This window comes from Dermacentor andersoni, chromosome 1 (genome assembly GCF_023375885.2).
Source record: "Dermacentor andersoni chromosome 1, qqDerAnde1_hic_scaffold, whole genome shotgun sequence".
Classification (NCBI taxonomy): domain Eukaryota; kingdom Metazoa; phylum Arthropoda; class Arachnida; order Ixodida; family Ixodidae; genus Dermacentor; species Dermacentor andersoni.
The window spans coordinates 400,396,979-400,412,766 of record NC_092814.1 but is presented as its reverse complement, the minus strand read 5'-3'; positions in this window follow the sequence as shown (position 1 = coordinate 400,412,766).

The following is a 15,788-nucleotide window of genomic DNA, read 5'->3' as shown; positions in this document are numbered from 1 at the left end:
CCATTCGGACGGCCCGGGTGGGAGCTCGGAGCCGCTCATAGCTCCGGCCGTTGGTGCTGACCTCAGAGCCGGTGGCGTGGGCAAATCACCAGGCACCGGCTAAGGTGCGCGTGACGTAGGCGTAGTGCCCTAGCGGCTTAAGCCTCTCTAATCAAAAGAAGAAGAAAATACAACAAAACGTAATGTTGACATTCAAATAAGCTTTGATCATCAGTAAAACATATGGAAAAGTATAAAGGTTTGAGACAGAGAAGAGCAGGAAGAAATTACATAAATCGAAAAAACAAACTGTTCAACAGCTCAGTCCTTTATGTTTCTTTTATTTACTGGAGTTATCAAGCTTAAAATTTTGCTACATTCCTCGAAGTGTAAACACCTATACCGCTGCCCAGAAAGAAAGTGGAGGAAGAGCGCTGAAGAAATTTTATATAATTTGATTATTCAATTTGCTCTGCAAAGGCCGGGAAAATGCAAATTCTAGAAATTGTTAAACAAAGACGTTCCCGTAAAGGGACGATAGCTGAAATTCAGGCTAGAACACAGGGATATGCTGGTGTCATAGGCCGTCGAAAGGCGGACACGGCCCTTTCACCTTCCATTGCCAATGCTATCGAAATGCAATCGAAAAGCCCATGGAGCGCCTAGCTGGAAACCTGCACGAGTCCTTGTCAGAAATCCCAACTAACGAGATGGCATACATATTCAGTACAATGGCACCTATAAGAATACTTTCTTAAACTATTGACTACCCACGGCCGTCAAATGAAGAAGCTCTTAATCTCACGTCCCAAGATGTGCAAATTGCAAGTCTTTCTATCGATGTTAATTAGTCTCAGTGAAGGCATTGGTCTGATTACAAATTTCACGCCGCTCTATTTAAACGCACAATCGCTCAAGATAAAGAAGATAACGATAAGAAATACTACGATTTCCATTCAAAACCTAAAAACAAAATAACGCTGTTTAGATATATGAGACATCGCGAAATTCTGCCATCGCTAATTAATATGAACTGTGTAAATCTGTTGTAAGATGAAATGCCAAATATTTAGAAATCATTGCTAAATATTTGGAGAGTAGATTCACGTCCGTCTCTCACATAATTTGCAGAAACCAGCCCCAACGTCAGTGTTTACAGAAGTTACATTGCCTGAATTAACTCAAGTGATTCGAAACTTGCCGATGTAAGCTTCTGGTCCTTATGGAATTACAGTTAATATAGCAAAAACTTTATTTCATATATTACCTTGTCACCTCCTGAACATTATAAACTTTTCGTTAAACAACGCCTAGATACCACACGAGAGGAAATTAGCTAAAGCAATCCCGATACTTAAAAAAACAACCAGCACGTTATAACATATCAGGCCTACTTTTCTTACTTCTAATATGGTCAAGCTCACAGAAAAGGTATCACACTGCAGAATTACTATCTCGATGAGAGATAATTTATTATTAAATCCAAATCAGATAATATTCAGAGTTGATTGGTCAATATGGTGTGTCTATGCTGATTTAGACAGCCGCATACAACTTGCCCGAAAAAGGCCGCAATATATTGATTTAATGCCATTAGATATAGCTAAAGCATATGACAGCGTTGAACATTCAATTTTACCGGCTATTTATAGAGTCATAATTTCCCAAAATATGATATTGCGTACTTGGCTGAATATTTGAGATCAAGAGAATTTTATTGCTTTAAGGATAGCTGCTCCTCGTCTAAATTCAGACAGGCTCACAGTGTTCCTCAAGGAACAGTCCTGTCTACAATAATATTAAATATACTAATGAGCTCCATCCCAACTTGTCAGGACGTGCAAGTTTACGTTCATGCAGATGACATTGCATTCTTTGCGGCCGACAGTGCCATTTACGCTCCCTACCAAAAATTGCAAAGATACATGAGTATGTAATATAGGGAACATGAGACATCCACCCATATGTAGCTAAGTGCTACAAATAAAACCCATGCGGGTTCCTCGAAAGAAAAGCTTCGCAGTTGAAGAACTATTACATTCCGCCAGTACCGCCGTCCAGTAACGTTCAGTACCGCCGTCTGTCGGGCGAAGTTTTACTCACAGCAGGCATCAAAGGGTGTGTGCTACGTCACCACTCTTCCGTTTGGGTGGCGGGAGATTTGAATTTTGAAAACGGTATTCAGAATCTTCAGATGCAATTTTCTCGTAAACTAAGTCTTGCGACAAAACAAGCGTTTCGAGGTTTCTGTAATGGTATTTTAACCATCCACGTTGACTTGGTGTTTGTCTTTAGTGTCCCTTTAACTTTCTTTCTGTACTTCGCTTATAGCTTCATCCAATTCACCTTCTCTGAAGCCGCTTCTAACATTAGTTCCTCAAGAGTGGAATTTCATAAAGCTGTTATGGGTACCAGGCCACTGTGGATTACATTTAAATGAAATGGTAGACTCATTAGCGCGAGCATCCCTATAATGCTGGACCTATAATGCTGCTTCTTCCAGTAGTGGCGCACAGCAATTAGATATCGAAAATATTCCATTCATAGAGATGTCAGTCAAGGAACAATAACATGGATATAATTTCAGCACCCCAAATTTCCGTTGTAATTCCAGTGGCGTCCATCAAGACAATCGAAAGTAGTGGCCACCAGATTACTCCTGCCGTGTTCCCCCCAGTTAAACCTATATTTACACAGGACTGGTAGAGCAATATCGCTCGCGTGTCATTACTGCTAGGAAACAATACATACATCACTATTTTTTGTTATGACGCCGATATAAATTATTAAGGAAAAGAAGTCTAGAAAGTCCGCGTGCTAAGCTGTTGTTAATCTTAACAACAGAAAGAAAACTTAACTTCTGTGCGTCAGCTCTGAGTTTTAGCCGCAGGATGTCTTTCATGCCATTTGTTGTTTCATGTAATCAACTAAACGAAAAAGTTTTTGAATGTTTTTTAATTGAATATGTAATATTTCATAACATCAAGTAAATTTCACGTATACGATTCTTGGCCTCAGTGGAGGTATGAGCCCCAGTGTGAGGCCATCATCGTCATCATCATTATTAGAGCAGGTCAACTGGTACAGCGTATATTATACAACCCATCGCGGTGTTCCAGTAGCTGTGGTGTTGTGCCACTCTGCAACAATATCGCGGGTGCGATTTCCGACCGCATAACGATGGTAGTGGGATGCAAAAATACGAGTGTACCCTGCGTTGGGTTTCACCAACCGGAGGTAGTGAAAACTACACCGGAGCCCCACACTGTGGCGTCCGTCATTGCCAGTTTAGGGTCACAAAACCGCATAATTAAATTCCATTTCACTTCAACAGCCCTCATTCTGAAACTAAAGAAGAAATGAAAAGCCGGTGAACTATACCCAAGCGATTCGATTGCATTTCACAATGGTAACTGGAGACTGAACTACGTGACAATATATGCTTGCGAAATGTTAGGCTGGAGCACGGGAACGCACTCTCAGGAACGACAATACGAGAAGATGCGTCTGACATAGTTTCGGAGCTGTCCAAATGAAAAATTATGAGTGGCGCTGCTATCGCAAACAACAGAGACCAGCGGAGCTGGGGGAAGTTAAGACCAGAAAAATCCATGCCGTCTACCTTTGTGGGGAGTTTCGGTTGGGACGGCACGCCATTTGAGGCGCCCGCCGCAACAGAAGGGATTTGTTGAGACGCCATGTGCGCTGGTGTCGTGTGCCAGACGCTGCACCGACGCGACGCGGCGGCAACCGCCGCGCCTTAGCTTTGATGCATGCTAGCTCTGACGCCGAAGCAACCTCGCGGGTTTTTATAAGAGATCGATGACGTCGCACTACCTATGTCACCGCCGCGACGCTCCTGCTTCCCACTAGACTCCACCCACCCTCGGCGCGTCGCTATGCTGCGCTATGCTATTTTTAGACTCTACTTCTCCTCTCTCTCAGCTCTCTCTCCCACAGCTCGGCGAAGCTGCGGACGTCAAGAAAACCCCAGCGAAGATTTAAGAGCTCTACTGTAAAATATTATAAAGGGTGTCCAGATAACTTCAGCCAAGAATTTAAAAATTAAAGGCGCGTAGGAAGCGAATTGAACCGAACGCATACTATTCGCAATAGCCTGCAGTAACTCAGACAATTTATTGTTTTCCCCATAATTCAATAAGTAATTAGCTTTAATTACCCAACTTTTTAATTATTGGCTGAGGACCGCAAGTATGATACGCAGATTCGTAGAACACCTTCAGAAACCACCGATGGAGTGGTTACCTTTGCGACACTTCTCACGTAGTTGTTTTTCCGGGGTTACAAAGAAAGCCGACGAAATACGGTAAAAGCCACGTGACGGAGCGTTTGCACAGTGGTATTGTGGTGCTTTCAAGCATGCGTTCGATGAGCAAAGTCGGCTGATTCGCGACTGGAGACGAGGAAGCGGCAGGGCGTTCCTTATCTCGTCGGCAGCGCTCGGCCAGCAGCATGCATTTTCGCCGTCATCCGGCGGAAACCGGCTTTGTTCACCGAACGCACCATACCACTGCGCAAGCGCTCCGTCACGTGTTTTCTAAGATTTCGCGGGCTTTCTTTGCAACCCAGAAAAAAGGACTACGGGAGACATATCGTAAAGGAAAGAACTCGATGGGTAGTTTCTTAAGGTGCCCTACAAATCTGCGTATCATGCTTGGGGTTCTCAGCCAATAATTAAAGAGTTAAGTTATTAAACCTCATTAATTAATGAGTTATGGGGAAAACAAAAAATTGTCTGAGTTACTCTATGGTATTGCGAATACTATGCATTCGGTTCAATTCGCTTCCGACTCGCGCTTAATTTTTAAATTCTTGGCTCAACTTACGCGGGACACCCTGTATATAGGGATGTAGAACAGTAGGAACTTGCCGACATATTGGGGGTATGCCTTATTGCAGAGGAATAATACAGGGTTGCAGAAAAACAGAACAGCTCAATGAACGCCGCAAGGCAGAGCTGGCGACAAAGACAAAGTGAAATGGCGAAAATTCGCTGCCGCATTGCACCACAAACTTTTTATTCATAGAGGTCTGGTCTAGCGCCGTCGCCTCGAAAAGGTATCTGTGAGAAAAATGTCACAACTAGCAATTTGTTTTTAATTGTCGTCAATTGACAAAGCGCACAAAAATGTGATTCTAAATTTAATTCAGACAATTAGGTATTCGTGTATATACTCAACGTAGTACTTCCGGCGCCTCTGCCCCACTTTAACCACAGGAACGTCTGCATGGCCATTTGCGAAGAACATATGGGACACCAGGAGGATACATGATAATTACCTGAATCAATATTTGGCTTTTTCATAAAACTGCCCATTGCTACTGTATTCTAATACCTCTTAAAACCACCAAACTTGCATTCTATATGTAAATCATACGCGTTCATTTTATTAAATGTCGTAAATTTGAATATACCAGGTAGAATTTCCACCTTACCTTGCCTTGCTTTCTCTTTCCCATTCTTTCTTGGCTCTTTCCATTTAGGCAGCGGCTTCCTGGCCACTATACTGTAGTGGGTATGCACCATGCTAAAAGGAGCAAGCAAGCAAGCAAGCAAGCAAGCAAACAAGCAATCAAGGTATTTTTAGGCCAAAATCAGATTGATTTTCGCTCTAAATGTCCTTATCCATCGGCTAGCCGCCTTTGCTAATAATGTGTTCTTCATCGAATGGCTAGCACCTGTTCTTACGAAAAGCTTTAGCGAAAAACGCTTTGTGAATACGGGCCATGACATTTTTTTGTTCAGGGGATTCGCATCAGGAGACAGAGTACTTTATAGAACTGACCTCTGCGGCGCTAGCTTGTGCAGTCGGAGTCGGACTCTTGGACAACGACCTCACTTGCCTGAATTGTGCACTTGCTCCTTTGGGTAGACGTCACGCCTTTCGGTCTAGGTCTAAGTTCTTCAATCCCCAGGTCCATCCGTTTGCTCTTGGTCAACTATTCACAGTGCCACAAATAACGGCAATGTTGCGATGCTTCTTAATGTTATATGTCTTCTCAAAATGTTGGGAAATCATTATAATCGTAAATAGCGTTCATTCTTGGGCTTCCCTGTGCGACGGAAGTAGTAAGCAGACAGCCACCAGCATTCCTGCTGCCTCAAATGATGCCCACAAACAAAGCCGAACTTATTGTGGTGCGCTCTGTCCAAAGTAATTATTCGTTTGTATAATGACCACTGCTGGCTTGATCAAAGAACAGAAAAGTGGCTTGCAGTTAGACGATGAGCAAAACGAGAACAAGGTGAAAGCCGGAGCCAAAGTTTCGACAAAGGGACTTCTTCAAGGCGACATATGCTTTCCTCGCCACAGTATATACAGGTGGAGTTCTTCTTAAGAGGAGAGGGTGTAAGGCGGGTGGGTTCGGCAACGAGCGAAGGTGTGTTAGCGTGTCGAATCGGGAATAAAGGAATGCTCCGGCCAGGAGCCCGGCCGTCTGTCAACCACGTGTCAACGCACGTGTGTTAGCCGGCGTGTCGACAAAGTCTGACACGCCGGCTGAAAAAAAATGAAAAGGAAAAGGAAAAGAGCAAAAAAGGCACGCTAAGAAACCAAACCAAGTGTTGTTCCCTATAGCTTGAAATTTAGCATAGCGAATAGATTCTAAAGCTCCCTTTGAAACGTTTAAGCCTATTGGTTGCAACGTCTTGAACTTCCGGATAAAGTATGATTCTCTGTATTTTCTTTCTCGTTCAGAACGGGAATTCGACTTTAAGATCTAGAGTTTAAGTAGATCAAAGTTATGACCTCGCTGGTTCAAATGCTCGGCGACGGCTTGGGGAAGCTTTTAGCGATGTCCGTTTAATCTGACGTTCATTGATTGTCCTGTTTCACCTATATATTGTTTCTTACAGAAGGAACATTCAAGCATATAAATCACATCCGAACTTGTACAAGTGAAGCTAGATTTGACTTCGTGTGTATAACTATTTACGGTGCTTTTAATTTTAATGTCACTTTGAAGGTGCCTGCAGGTTTTGCACCAGTAGCGACAACATGCTTCTATTACGGGGGAATGCTGTTGGCTGACTTTTGCGTGCACTAACATGTCTTTAAGATTCCTGCTTCGGGGATAGGTAACCCTAGGTACATCCGGAAACGCTTTAGCGATGTACGCAATGTCATCATCATCATCATCATCAACATCACCATCATCATCAGTCTGGCTACACTCAATCCAGGTCAAAGGCATCTTCCATACTTCTCGAACTACCTCGGTCATGTGCTAACTGTGGCCATGTTGTCCCTGCAAATTTCTTAATCTCATCCGCCCACCTAACGTTCTGCCCCACCCCTGCTACGCTTCCCTTCTCTTGGAATCTAGTCCGTAACCCTTAATGGCGATCGGTTATCTTCCTTACTGATTACATGCCCTGCTCATGCCCATTTCTTTTTCTTTATTTCAGCTAAGATGACATTGATTCGCGTCTGTTCCCTCACCCAAGCTATCCCCCCCCCCCCTTAACGTTACATCCATCATTATTCTTTCCATATCTCGTTGCGTGATCCTCAATTTAGGTAGAACCCTTTTCGTAAGCCTCCTGGTTTCTGCCCCGTAGGTATATGTCCCGAGTGTATAACATATCTGTTATACACTTTTCTCTTTAGAGATAATGGCAAGCTGCTGTTCATGATAAGAGAATGCCTGCCAAACGTACGCCAGCCCATTCTTATTCTTCTAATTATTTCAGTCTCATGATCCAGATCCGTGGTCACTACCTGCCCTAAGTAGATGTATACCTTTACCACTTCCAGTGCCTCGCTACATGTAGTAAATGCTGTTCTCTTCCGAGAATGTTAAACATTGCTTTATTTTGCTGCAGATTAATTTTTAGACCCACTCTTCTGCTTTGCCTCTCCAGGTCAGTGAGCATGCAATGCAATTGGTCTCCTGAGTTACTAAGCAAGGCAATATCATCAGCGAATCGCAAGTTACTAAGGTATTCTCCGTTAACTCTTATCCCCAATTCTTCCCAATCCAGGTCTCTGAATACCTCCTGTAAACACGCTGTGAATAGCATTGGAGAGATCGTATCTCCCTGCCTGACTCCTTTCTTTATTGGGATTTTGTTGCTTTCTTTATGGAAGACTACGGTGGCTGTGGAGCCGCTATATCATTCAATTTTTTTACATACGGCTCGTTTACACCTTGATTCCGTAGTGCCTGCATGACTGCACATGTTTCGACTGAATCAAACGCTTTCTCGTAATCAATGAAAGCTATATATAAGGTTTGGTTATATTCCGCAAATTTCTCTATCACCTGATTGATAGTGTAAGTATGATCTAGTGTTGAGTAGCCTTCACGAAATCCTGCCTGGTCCTTTGGTTGACAGAAGTCTAAGGTGTTCCTGATTCTATTTGCGAGTACTTTAGTAAACACTTTGTAGGCAACGGACAGTAGGCTGATCGGTATAGAATTTTTCAAGTGTGTGGCGTCCCCTTTTTTATGGGTTAAGATTATATTGGCGTTCTTCCAAGATTCCAGTACAGTCGAGGTCATGGGGCATTGCGTATACAGGGTGGCCACTTTTTCTAAAACAATCTGCCCAAGACGCTTCAACAAATCTATTACCAGATCCTCCCCAGCTGCCTTCCCCCATTGCATAGCTACCAAGGCTTTCTTTACTTCTTCCGGCGTTACTCGTGGGAAGTAAAATTCCTCGAGTCTATTCTCTCTTCCATCATCATTGTGTGTGCCACTGGTACTGTATAAATCTCTATAGAACTCCTCAGCCACTTGAACTATCTTATCCATATTAGTAATGATATTGCCGGCTTTGTCGCTTAACGCATACATCTGATTCTTGCCTATTCCTAGCTTCTTCTTCACTGCTTTTAGGTTTCCTCCGCTACTGGGAACATGCTCAATTGTATCCGTATTATACTTCGTTATGTCATCTATCTTAGGCTTGTTCATTAACTTTGAAAGTTCTGCCAGTTCTATTGTAGCTGTAGGGTTAGAGAACTTCATACATTGACGTTTCTTAATCAGATCTTTCGTCTCAGGCACTACCTTACCGGTATCCTGTCTAACGAAGGTACCAACGACTTCTATTGCACACTCTTTAATGATGCCCATAAGGTTGACGTTCATTGCTTCAGCTCTAAGGTCCTGTTCCTGAGTTAAAGCCGAATACCTGTTCTGTAGCTTGCTCCGAAATGCCTCTATTTTCCCTCTTTCCGCTAACTCTTTGATCGGCTTCTTATGTACCAGCTTCTTTCGTTCCCTCCGCAAGTCTAGGCTACTTCGAGATCTTACCATCCTATGCTCACTGCAGCGCACCTTGCCGAGCACGTCCACACTTTGTATGATGCCAGGGTTAGCGCAGAGTACGAGGTCTATTCCATTTCTAGTCTCGCCATTCGGGCTCCTCCACGTCCGATTTGGGTTATCCTTCTTGCGTAAGAAGGTAATCATTATCCGCAAATTATTCTGTTCTACAAACTCTACTAATAGCTCTCCCCTGCTATTCTTAGAACTTATGCCTTATTCCCCCACTGTCCTGTCTGCAACCTGCTTCTTGCCTACCCTGGAATTGAAGTCGCCCATCAGTACAATGTATTTTGTTTTGACTTTACCCATCGCCGATTCCACGTCTTCATAGAAGCTTTCGACTTGCTGGTAATCATAACTGGATGTAGGCGCATAGACCTGAACAACTTTCAATTTGTACATGTTAATAAGTTTCACAACAAGACCTGCCACCCTCTCGTTAATGCTATAGAATTTCTGTATATTACCAGCTATATCCTTATTAATCAGGAATCCGACTCCTAGTTTTCGTCTCTGCGCTAAGCCCCGGTGGCACAGGACGTGCCCACTTTTTAGCACTGTATATGCTTCATTTGTCCTCCTAGCCTCACTGAGGCCTATTATATCCCATTGATGCCCGCTAATCCCCCAATAGAACTGCTAGACTCGCATCACTAGATAACATTTTAGCGTTAGACGTTGCCAGGTTCAGATTCCAATGGCGGCCTGTCCGGAGCCAGAGATTCTTAGCACCCTCTGCTGCATCACAGGTCTGACCGCCACCGTGGTCAGTAGCTTCGCAGCTACTGGTGTCTGAGGGCCTGAGTTTGATTGTTGTATTCATATAGGAAGTTGTCGTCAAATACTGCACCAGGGTGGCGAATCCTGCTCTGGTGAGGGAGTGCGTTACCGCTTCCGGTCACCGGCATCAAGCCGCGCTCCTGGCCTGTTTAGGCAATTCTATCAGTAAGCGCATTTCTTTTGTTTTCTTTAGTGCGGTGGAGAATTGCCTGGCACCGGGATTGGAATCACGGTTCTTTTACATGCGAGGCGGATGCTTTACCTCTACGCCACCGCTTCACTATGGTGTTAATTAGGGCACAGTTAAGATAGAGTTAAGGCACTCGTATCCACGACCTTTGGTGGGTGTCGAAACCACTTGGAGATATGGACGAACCAGCCGTTTCTCGAAGTTGGATTTCAATTGGCACCGTGAAAGTCGAGAGCCCAACTTGTTAATTAGGACGAAGTTATTTAGGGCACAGTTAAATAAGATAGAGTTATTGTAGGCACTGGACCACAGGACCTTTGGTGGGACCCAAACCCTCGAACTTTGGTGGGAGTCGAACGCCCTTGGAGATATGGACGAACCGGCCACATCTCTAAGTTGGATTCCAATTGGCATCGTGAAAGTCGAGAGCCGAACTCCCTACTTTTGGTGTTAAGACGAAGCTATTTAGGGCACAGTTAAATAAGTTAGAGTTAATTAAGGCACTCGACCACACGACCTTTGGTCGGAGTCAAACCCTCGACCTTTCGTGGGAGTCGAACCCACTTGGAGATATGGTCGAAACGGCGATATCTCCAAGTTGGGCTCCCATTGACGCCGTGAAGGTCCAGAGTCGTACGCTCGTACTTCGGTGGGAGTCGAACGCACAACCTAAGCGTTAATTAAGGCGAACTTGAATAAGGTACTGGAACTCACGAGCCAACATGGAGATATGGGCGAACCGGCCATATCTCCAAGTTGGATTCCAATTGACATCGTGAAGGTTGAGAGTCGAGCTTACTGCCATTGGTGGTACTTAAGGCGAAGGTAATTAAGACATCATTAATTAAGGCACTCGAATGACCGTCCTTCGATGGAAGTCAAATCCGAGACGTTTGGTGTAAATTAGGATGAGCTTAATTAAGAGTTAATTGACGCACTCGAACCCACGACCTTTGGTGGGTGAAAATGAGTAATAATAAGTAACAAAGCGTTAGGATGAAAATGTCAATTAATGTAAAGAATGTCTCGCGAGCGCGCGGGCTTTCGCCTTCATCCTCTTTAACGTATGTTAACGTGAGTGTGACTTTTATTACAGCGAGGAAATCTAGAATTTCTTTAGCTTTGGCACACCGAGAAATAACGGCGTCTCTTGACGTTTCCGAGTGTCTTCGCTTTCAACTTTCTCTTCCTTTGTTGTTTTATTTTTCTTCGGATAATTTTATGAAGGTCAGTATGAATGTTTCTGATGTGGAAGCCAAAATACCTTGTATTGTGCACTGGTTTAGTTCGTTATCGGTGCAGAAATTCTCTACTCGAACATTTCCAAACATCTTAATTTAGGAGCTCTGTCTCTTTTGTGTTATTTTTCTTTCCTGTCTTGAGGGCTCGGGGAGGGGGGTCGAAGTGACCGAGATCTCACACACGAGGAACTGTGCCACCCGCTTTTAGCAATATTTGCTCGTTTTTGATCCATTTTTGAATATTTCCTCGTAACACGACGCCCCTATTGTACTGTTTGTTAATACTAAAGTGTTATCACTGCTTTTGAGCACTTGCGAGGAGGAAAAATATACTGGCACTTCCTCCGCTCCCCCAAGTTCGACTGGCACTTCTCTTTTTAATAATCTGATTTTCTAGCCATCTGTCTCGCACAGTTCTTGGTAGCTGTTTTAGACTTGAGACAATTAAATAATATGTCTTCACTTCTAGTAACAGCCTTCGTTGATTTACTGTTCTTGTGAGCTCCCACGCTATTTGAAGTGACTCGAAGGTAAAATAAATTATTAACTACCGCTTCAATGACCCTATTACAATGACACAATTGCAAGGGAGCGCCCCCTGATGATAAAAGAATCGATACAGCTTTAAAAGTGCCATCCGTTGTCGAGATATTCATGTACAAAATTCACTTTTCCCCGCTTCGATTACGAAACTCAAGCCCACAAAGAGCTCTCTAAGTGCTACAGAAGTGATGCTTCTCGCCTCATTTGCTTTCTTTGTGCATATGCATACGGCGACAAATATGGGAATGATAAAAGCTTCCAGTTGTTACGCGCCTGAGTGCGAGCTTCCATTACGACTGCTAAGTGGCGTCACATTAAATATATAAACTTCGTATTATGATTTTTTGTTATCCTACATATGATGCTATCACAATAAAATTAAATAAAGTTGGAGTAAGAGCACTGAACAAATTGCTCTTATCAGCTGTGGCTGCGGCTATGACTCACAGGGCAGCCAAGTCACTGCGAAACTCCCTCGAATCGATCCTGTGTAAACTGCCACTGCTGTTGTGTTTCTCATCCGACACCTTCTGTCGCTGCTCCATCGAAACACTTGCTTGGTAAAATCACAAACAGAGATTTTGCAAGTTGTTAAGGGCCTGTTCTCTTTGTATTTCGTTGTGCCACAGTTACCAGCATGAACGAGTAACAGCCGGTGTGAAGCCATGAACAGTTGAACGCTCGGGGCAGAGTGCCGCCGCCTGTGCTGCGCAGCGGCTTCGCAATATGTAATTCGTTTTAGCAAAGTTATATTTATCGCGAAAGCCGCGCATGTGCGACATCTCAAAAGAAAATGGTTTGCGTGCAATGTCAGCCTGTATGCCTTTACCTGTGCGTTCGAGCCATGTTAGTTTCGTTCCATAACTGGATGATTTGGATACACTAAATTTCGCGTAAACGATACTTCCTACTTACGCGTCAAGTTCTAACATCTCGGCCGAATCGCTATCCTCACTGATTGCGTTGTGCGTGATTTTTTTCTCCAGTTCATTGCTAATTTGACTCATGCAAAGCCTACTTTGCATCAGTCAAAGTTCATGCAAAGTTCTTCAAGGTTAAACAAGGGTGGGCTTCTGGGACAACTTTCACTCCTTCTAACAAAAGATTGATCTCGCCTTGAGTGAAACTTAATGTCGCAGAGCACCTATCCTAATAGCATTTTCTCACAGTAAAAGCATGAGGGTAGAAGAACTGTTGATAAGGGCACTGTGGATCTGATTTCCATCATTTGCAGGCATCGAGACCGTAAATGCGTTCACAAAACAGCAGACTTCTTCGGACAGCGCTACCTCCATCGGCTGCAACTGGTGGTGACAGACATTTTATGACACCCGCCGCTGCGTGTCTATTTGGCACATTTTACGCAGCTAATGCATAACCGACTTAACGCAACGATTTCAAGGACGAAATCGCATCAGAGTGAGCTGCACAGACTCTGTTTGCCGTAGGCGTCTTTGAAGCGCCTTATGCTCCTACGCTCCTGTTTATTTTCTACTGATTTGAGAATATGAAAGAAAATATTAACTTGAGTAAGAGTAGTCATGTACAGCATTACAGTATGCATATTTTTCAACTAAGCCGGAGGCTCTGATGATTTAATTCTGCACAGACGTATTACAGTGAAAAGTTTCTTCTCAACCATATTTTTGTTGCGCTTATTGCCACCGGCGTTCGCTGTGTGAGAGCAGGGGGATATACACAAAGGTGCCTCTACGTCTGACGCTTTAAAAGACATCATATCATTATTACGATGTTGCATTAGTAAATGTTTCATGGTGAAAAACAACTCCGGGTAAAATAATTAGCCACCCTGCGTCATGGTGCAGTGGAATGTTACTCGCTCTTCGCTACTTCTATAAAACCTCCAGTATTGCTACTTTTGATACTTTTATTCTAACTTGTTCAGATAAATCTGCTGCCCTCGCTACAAAACACACTCTGCACCAAAAGGACGTCATCAGAGGCATTGAAAGGAAAATTTCAAGTGTCGGATGACGATAACAAGGCTGCGAATACAGGAGGTGAATAACCCCGCACCTTCGAAGAAGCGCATGGCATCGACCATAGTCCAGATTATGGAGGACTGTCTGCCATGATGCTGAGCGTAGTTGCTGAAAAAAATGACACGATGCGTGGCCGCTGAGAGGTGGGTGCCGCGTTGGACGGCGAGCGGCGGTATCTCATGGAACGGTAACTTGCTGATCGGCCGTTCCGGAGTTCACTGCCAGTGACTGCGTTTTGTCCTGCTGGCTGTGGGTACCTGGCGGTCCGCTGTTATACTGGCCAGCTGTTCATGGCAAGTTACTGCTTGGTTTTCAGAGTGCTGTGGGGACCTGCCAGCGCGCTGTCCTACCGGCCATGTAATCAAGGCACGTGACTGCTTGTTCCCCTACTTGCTAAACGGAGCCGGTAGCGAGGTGTCTACCATCTTTCTATTTGCGGCCAGTGCTATCTGGTGCCTTCCTTGCTGTGTGGACTTGGTGGCTGGCTGTCCTACTGGCCAGTTCACGGCAAGTGGCAGCTTGGTGTCCAGATTGTTGTGGGGACTTGGAGGCGAGATGTCCTACCAGCCTCCTTTTCATGGCCAGTGAGCAACTGGTGTCTTGCCCGCTGCGCGGTCCTGGTGGTGAGATGCCGTAAGCAGCAGGCTGGTAGGACAAGTAAGAAGCTGGTGCTCTGCTTGCTGTACGGGCCTGATGGCGGGCTATACTGTCGGCTTGATCTTTGCGGCCAGTGACTTCCTGGTGTCCCACCTGATGTGAGTACTTGGTGGCGGTCTAACCTACCGACCAGCTATTCACGGCTAGTGACGGCATGCTGTCCCAAGTGCTGTGTGGAACGGGTGGCGAGATGTCCTACCAACGTGCTGTCTACGACTGCTTGACACCCTGCCTGCTGTACAGACCTCGTGCCAGGCTGTCCTATCAGCCAACTGTTCACGGCAAGTGACTGCCTGGTGTACTATCGTTGTGCCGACATGGCGACGAGCTGTCCTACCGTCCTGTTGTTCAGCGCGAGTGAAGGCCTGGTCTCCTGCCTGCTGAGCGGTCCTGGTGGCGAAATGTGCTACCGGGCTTTTGTTTGCAGGCAGTAAATCTCTGGTGTCCACCCTGCTGTGCGGAAGTCGCGGCTGGCTGCTCTGCCAGCCGACTGTTCACGGCAAGGGTGTTCTGGTACCCAAGTACTGTGCTGACCTGGTCGCTAGATGCCCTCCCGGCCAGCTGTCCCCGGGGAGAGAGTGAGTGGTGTCCGGCCTGCTTCTACTGCCCGGTGGTGAGATGTCTTACCGGCATGCTGTTTACGGCCTGTGATTACCTGGTGCCCTAAATTCTGTGTGGGGCTTGTGACGGGTTGGCCTAGCAGCCTCGTCTCCATGCCATTGAGTCTCTGGTGTCCTGACTGCTGTGCGACCTGGTAAAAAGAGGACCTACCAACATGATGTTTACGGTCAGTAACAGCTTATTGTCCTATTTCTATTCTGCACCGGATGTCCTGCTGCTCTACCTGCTTGCCTGAACGGAATGCTGTCCCGGCGTCTTGCTGCCCTGGCTGAATTCTTGGGTGTGGCAAACTAACGCTGAAGCGGATGTCAAAGTCCCAGAACACATCGCCCCACGGTGACCTACAGACTTCACCAGATCTCTAGGGAACGGCCAGCTGCGCGTCCTCAAAGGCGGCACCAACGACGGATTTTCGGACAAGACGTGAGCGAGTACATTTACATGCTGTAACGCGCATCCCGCTAGTTTGGGCGA